This window comes from Callorhinus ursinus, unplaced genomic scaffold (assembly GCF_003265705.2).
Source record: "Callorhinus ursinus isolate GAN/ISIS: 27379988/994484 unplaced genomic scaffold, GSC_fseal_2.0 scaffold4, whole genome shotgun sequence".
Classification (NCBI taxonomy): Eukaryota; Metazoa; Chordata; class Mammalia; order Carnivora; family Otariidae; genus Callorhinus; species Callorhinus ursinus.
In genome coordinates this window covers 134,498,310-134,505,371 of record NW_027397066.1, presented here as the reverse complement: position 1 = coordinate 134,505,371, position 7,062 = coordinate 134,498,310, and the positions used below count along the sequence as shown (strand labels likewise).

Genomic DNA, 7,062 nt, shown 5'->3' with positions numbered 1-7,062 from the left:
TCAGAGTATATGTTAATGTAGGGTTCGAAGTCTTCCCCTCTGCCCTTCTAGGTTCTTTGGCGGTCTAATAATTAAACTGATAGAAATCAGATTAACAGGAGAAAAAGAAATAAAAGTGATTTACATGTACCCATAGGAGAGACCCAGAAAAGCTGACTTATTCTCCAAAATGCCTGAAGCCAACATTTTAAATACCAAAAAGCTAAATATGAATAGCTAAAGACAAAAGAAGATGCTGGGGTAGAGAGGGAGTTATTGGGGGGTTAATAAATAACAAGTATATGGTTGTTATACAGAGTTAAGTCCTTGTCTTCTCCATTGATAAGAGATTCTGGAGATTTAGGGTCATCCCCCTCTTTCTCTGTACAGTGAGGGAGACACCCTTTCAAATGGAGATTTCCTTTATACATGTTAATGGCTTTCACAAAAGGGTAACTTTTCTCCTTGGTTTTCTTAGAGCTTCTCCTGTGTTTGCAGTTTCTCAAATAATAATAATAATAATAATAATGATAATAATCAGCCTAATACTTACACCAGAGAGACATATTTTGAAGTGGCAAGTTCTGCTCCCTTACACTGAATACACATAGAGGGTGGTGAAGGGAGATGGAAGTCACATCTGCTGGGGAGGATGGAGAAAGTTAGGAGGATAAATACAGAAGCAAGCGAGGCCCAGTGTCTGGGTGCTGGGAAAGGAATGGCACTCCTGTATCCGCAGGTGATGTGAATGAGTTCCATAGTCTCAGGTGATCCGGGAACTCTCATGACTTCCATTTGCACACTAAAGTTTGATATATGCTATATAGTACTTTTTCTTAATTAAACTTTATAGCAAAACACTTGTCTTTTATTTTAGATATCCCCAGGAGTGCTGGAAAAGGGAAATGTACCACTAGGAATTATTCCATAAAAGTAATTACCTGAAGGAATTCATGAAACAAGTGTACTGATACTGAAACAAATGTAACATGCAATTAGTCATATTTGAAAAATCTTAATGCAAACAAAATATTTGTATTCTCTGAGGATGGTATTGGCTCTAAAAAGGAAGTTATTTCCATGTTGAAATGACTATAGAGCCTACAAAAGCAGAAAAAGCAGCAGACTGGGAATATTGATTCTACATATAATTCCACTTCTGCTACAACCTAACTATTGGACATTGGCCAGTCATTACCTGTGTGACCTTCATAGGTTGAAAAAGGAAATGTTTAGAGCAGTGGGATATCAAACCCAGCAACATCAGCATCACTGGGAACTTAGAAATGCAAATTCCCAAGCCCTATCCAAAGACCTATGGAGTCAGAAACTCTGGGGCCTAGCAACCTGTGTTTTAACAAGACTTCCAAGTCATTCTGATACATGCTGAAAATTGAAACCTACTGAATTAGATGAACTCCACCTTTCCTGACAGCTCAAAAATTCTACAGCACTGACTTCATTGTCAACACCATCAATAATATATACCAAGAGCTTACTCTGACCCCACCCTGCCTCAGGCACTTTATGTATACTAATCTATCTAATTATCACAATACTCCAGGAAGTAAATTATTACCACTTGGCCAATGAGCTATGAAAGGGTCTGGTAGTTGTGGTAAAAATCACCACCCAGATACTTCTTCAAGGAAGGACTGTTCCTGCATCTACCAGCAACTTCAAGGTTTTCCTCAGCTCAGAGAGCCCTTTGTCCAAGGACACATTCTTTCCAGGGAAGTGCAACAAATCACGAAAGGGTTTAAAGGCCTGACTCCACCCTCGGGCAACTCTGACAGGTATATATGTTCCAGAATTCCCCATGGTTGGTGGAGTCTTTGTCAGGCCTACATCACAGCTCAACTTCTCTCTGCCCAGTTCTGTTTGCTTTCCCTTCCTTTCACATATATTGACTCCTAAATATCCTGCACACCAAACTTCTCAGCACCTGCTTTGGAAAAACCCATTTTACAACAGTAGCTGAAGACAAGCTAGAGGCCAGGAATTGGTAGAGCCTGGATTCAAATCCAGACGGTTGGACTCTAAGCCTTAGGCTCTTAAGTATTAATTCATCTCCCACTTGGACTTGTAAATTAGTGGTTCAAGCATGTGAACAGGTGACCTTAGAAATAATTTAATTTTACAAATGAGGAAACTAAGGCTAGATTGCACGTTTGTCCCTAGCTGGTAGTGAGCAAGCACTGACTTGATCTGAGATGTTCCAACTCCCAGTGTTCTTTTTCCTGTTACATCCCACCTTAAGAAAAATATTCACATATTATAATACCAGTGAGATAAGATTGTTAGGTAAATTGTAACTGTACTGGGGAACACGAGCCACAAAGCCTAGGAGACCTAACAGCTGATAACACAGAAATACCAAGGATCGTAAGAGACAACTATTAACAATTATAAGCCAGTAAAGTGGATAGCCTAGAAGAAATGCATAAATTGTTAGAAACACACAACCTAGCAAGATTAGATCCTGAAGAAATAGAAGATCTGAAGTGACCAATAATAAGTAATGAGACTGAGTCAGTAATCAAAAACCTTCCAACAAAGAAAAGACAGATGGCTTCACTAATGAATTCTACCAAACATTTAAAGAACTAACACTAATCCTTCTTAAACTCTTCCAAAAAATAGGAGGAAACACTGCCAAACTCATTATTTGAGGCCAACATTACCCTGACACTAAACCCAGATAAAGATCCCACAAGAAAAAAAAAACACAACAACAACAACTATGGGTCAATATCACTGATGAATATAGATGTAAAAAACAACAACAAAATATTAGCAAACTCATCCCAACAGCATATTAAAAGGATCATACACCACAGCCAAGTACGGTTAATCTCTAGGTTGCAAAGAAATTAATTAATGTTATTCACCACCCAACAAAGTGAAGGATAAAGGTCACATAATCATCTCAATTGATGCTGAAAAAGCATTTGACAAAATTCAACACCCTTTTGGGGTGCCTGGGTGGCTCAGTCAGTTAAGCATATGACTCCTGATTTTGACTCAGGTCATGATCTCAGGGTTGCAAGATTGAGCCCCATGTCGAGCTCCATGCTGGGCGTGGAGCCTGTTTAAGATTCTCTCTCTCTCTCTCAAACTCTACCCCTCCCCCACTGTCTCTTTCTTAAAAAAAAAAAATTCAACACCTTTTCATGATAAACATTTTTAAACTAGGTACAGAAGGAATTTATATCAACATACAAAGATCATATATGACTCGTCCACAGCTACCATTAAAAACTGAAATCTTTTTCCTGAATTCAAGCTGCTATAACAAATCCTTTGGTGGCCTAAACAACAGAAATTTATTTTTCACAGTTCTGGATATGGGAAGTCTAACATCAAGATGCCAACTGATTTGATTCCTGGTAAGGGCCTTCTTCCTGGTTTGTAGACAGCTGCCTTCTTGCTATATCTTCACATTGTAGAGAGAGAGAGAGATCATCTCTCTTCTTATAAGGACACTAATCCCATAAATTAGGGTTCTACCCTCATGACCTAATTCTTCCTAAAGGCCCTACTTCCAAATAACATCACATTGGGGATTAGGGTTTCAACATATGAATTTTGAAAAACACAAAAAGTCCATAGCACTTTTCCTCTAAGGTCAGGAACAAGACAAGATGCCCATTCTTACCACTTCTATTCAACATAGTACCAGAAAAACAACTAGGCAAGAAAAAGGAATAAAACGCATTCAAATCAGAAAGGGAAAAGTAAAATTATCTTGCAGATAACAGGACCTTACATGTAGATAACACTAAAGATTCCAAAAAAAAAAAAACTTCTCAGAACTAATAAATTCAGCTAAGTTTCAGGATATAAAATCAACAGACAAAAAAATAATCTATTCACTAATGACAAACGATCCAAAAAGGAAATTAAGAAAACAATTCCATTTACAATAGCATCAAAAAGAATAAAATACTTAGGAATAAACTTAACCAAAGAGATGAAAGATACGTATACTGAAAACTACAAAACACTGATGAAAGAAATTTAAGATACAAATAAATGGAAAGACATTATGTGTTCATGTATTGAAAAGACTTAATAATGTTAAAATGTCCATACTACCCAAAGACAACTACAAATTCAAATCTGTATCATGCTCTCTCTCTCTCTCTCAAAAATAATCTTTTTTAAAAAAAGAAAATATAGTATATGTAATGGAATATTATTCAGTCTTTAAAAAAAAAGAAGTCCTTCCATATGTGGCAACATGAGTGAACCTCGAGGACATTTTGATAAACTAAATAAGCCAATCACAAAAAGACAAACAGGTTATGATTCCACTTATATGAGGTACTTAAAATAGGCAAACTCATAAATCAAAGAGTGGAATAGTGATGACTAGGGGCTGGAGGGAAGGGAGAAGTGGGGAGTTGTTTTCAATGGGTATACAATTTCAGTTACACTAAATGTATAAGTTCTAGAGATATGCTATACAACACAGAGCCTACAGTTACCAATACTATATTGTACACTTAAATACTTTGCTAAAAGGGTAGATCTCATGTTATGTGTTCTTACTACCAAAACCAAAACAAAACAAAACAAAGGGGCAGAAGGAAACTTTTGGAAGATGCTGGTTATATTTATTACCTTGATTGTGGTGGTAGTTTCATGGGTATTTACATATGTCAAAACTCATCAAATTGTACACATTAAATATGTGTAGTGTTTTATATACCAATTTTACTTTAATAGAGCTGTAAAAAAGAAAAAAAAAACTGGAGTGTGATTTCTGGTTACACATGAAACAAAGAAATAAAAATTTTTAAAGCAAGTAACTATCACCAAAAAAGAACCATCCCTGGAAAGAAAGACCTAAAACTGTTATAACCAGGGTTAAGTGTTTTAGTGCAATGATGCTCAATATTGACTGCTCAATGGAATTACTAGAAATTCTCATTTAATTGGTACAGGGTATGATCTGGGCATTGGGATTTTTTTTTAAGCTCCCCAGGTGACTCTAATATTCAGTGAAGACTGAAAACTACTGCTTCAGGGTAAACTCAATTCTCATAACATAGCAAACAGTTCCTTATAGAAGAAAGCACTCCTGTGTGGTAAATTTGGAAGGACACTTAAATATTTCATTTTATGAGGTGAGGTACCTGATAGATTTAATAGCATAGAAGGGATTTGCCCCAATAGTGATGAAATACAAAAATAAAAGTGCATTTCTATTGTAAAGCAGTAGAGTGGGGACACAAATTTCACCTACTTCCCTCCCTCTTCCTCTCTCCAAATTCAGCCTTGTATGGATCAGAACCATCAAAGCCACTATTGGCCAGCCCAAGAATGATACAAATATTCTAGGCAGATGACTCAATCCTAATAGTAAAAACAGATAACTTTATAGAACTTTATACGTCACATAGGATTGCAAAGACATTATCACATTTAATAGCAGACCTATCTCCTGGTGTACCCTTCAGGCATATACCCAAAGTAAGTAACAAACTAAAATATTTGTGTTCCCAGTATTCATTCAACAGCTTTTATCCAACAAGTATTTATTGAATGTCAGCTATGTACAAAGTACTAGAGGACACTCAATAGGAGAGGATAGAAATATGAATTAAATACTGATCCTTAAAGACGTTTACATTCTTATAGAGAACATAAGACAAATGTATAACTATGCCACAAAATATGGCATAAACATAGGGAAAATGCAATGAAAATTCAGATTAGAGAAACTACATCTGGATGGACAGATGATAAGTTCAGGCTTGGTGGAAGACAGGAGGAAACGAGGAAACAAACCAAAAGGACGGTGGGTGGGGGTCCAAAATCACTCAGTGTGCTGATCGTTGTAAAGGAGAAGGATTTGGACATGGGAAGGACAATAAAGAGTAGATAGAATGGGGCGGACCAGGAATTCCTGACACAGGGAATCAACGAGAAACCATATTTTAGAATAATGTGATACAGGACATGCATGACAGAGAACCATTTTTGCTTGGCAAGGCTAGAGCAAAGAATGTTTAAAAGGGACTAAGAGAAAACAGAGAAAAGTTTTAAGATCAGACCCTGAAGAACAAACATACCCAGCTAAGGAGTCGGGGCATTAAACCACGTCCACATTTTCCAGCAAGGTACTGATATGGCCAGAGCTCTGCTTCAAGAAGTTCATAATGGCAGCAAAAAAGGGAGCCCAAGCAGAAGGTTACTACAAATATAACGAAGGCCTAACACACAATTAACAATATGCACATTTATTCTGTCAAGAAACCAGACTGGGTGTTGGCAGTCGCCGCTGCGCCACTGTCGCTTGCCAACGCCAGTACTGCCTCTAGCTCGCCGAGCTCCAGCCAGAGGAGAAGGGGGGTAAGTGAGGAGGTTTCTGTACCATGGCTCCTACAAAGCAGACTGCCCGCAAATCTACGGGTGATCAAAGCACCGAGGAAGAACTGGCTACGAAAGCCGCTCGCAAGAGTGCGCCCTCTACTGGAGGGGTGAAGAAACCTCGGCGTTACAGGCCTAGGACTGTGGCACTCCATGCAATCAGACGTTATCAGAAGTCCACTGAACTTCTGATCCGCAAACTTCCTTTCCAGCGTCTGGTGCAAAAATTGTTCAGGACTTCAAAACAGATCTGCACTTCCAGAGTGCAGCTTTTGGTTGGTGCTTTGCAGGAAGCAAGCAAGGCCTATCTTGTGGGCTTCTTTGAAGACACCAACCTTTTGTGTGCTATCCACGCCAAATGTGTCACAATTATGCCAGAAGACATCCAGCTAGCGCGCTGCATACGTGAGGAACGTGCTTAAGAATCCACTATACTGGAAAACATTTCATTCTTTAAAAAAGAAAAAAAAATTCTCTTCTTCCTGTTATTGGTAGTTCTGAACGTTAGATATTTTTTTCCCATGGGGTCAAAAGGTACCTAAATATATGATTGCAAGTGGAAAATTAGGGGACAGAATTCAGGTATTGGCAGGTTTTCAATTGCCATTTGTGTGTGAATTTTTAATATAAATGCGGGAACATAAAGCATTAATGCCAGTCAAAACGTTTCAGTGAACACATTTCAGCAGTTCAGATTGAGGAAGA

General features: G+C 38.0%; 1 pseudogene; it reads left to right on the top strand.

The window, feature by feature from the left end:
* Positions 1-6,362: 6,362 nt before the first annotated feature.
* LOC112825844 (histone H3.3A-like) lies at positions 6,363-6,779 on the top strand (annotated as a pseudogene).
* Positions 6,780-7,062: the final 283 nt, after the last annotated feature.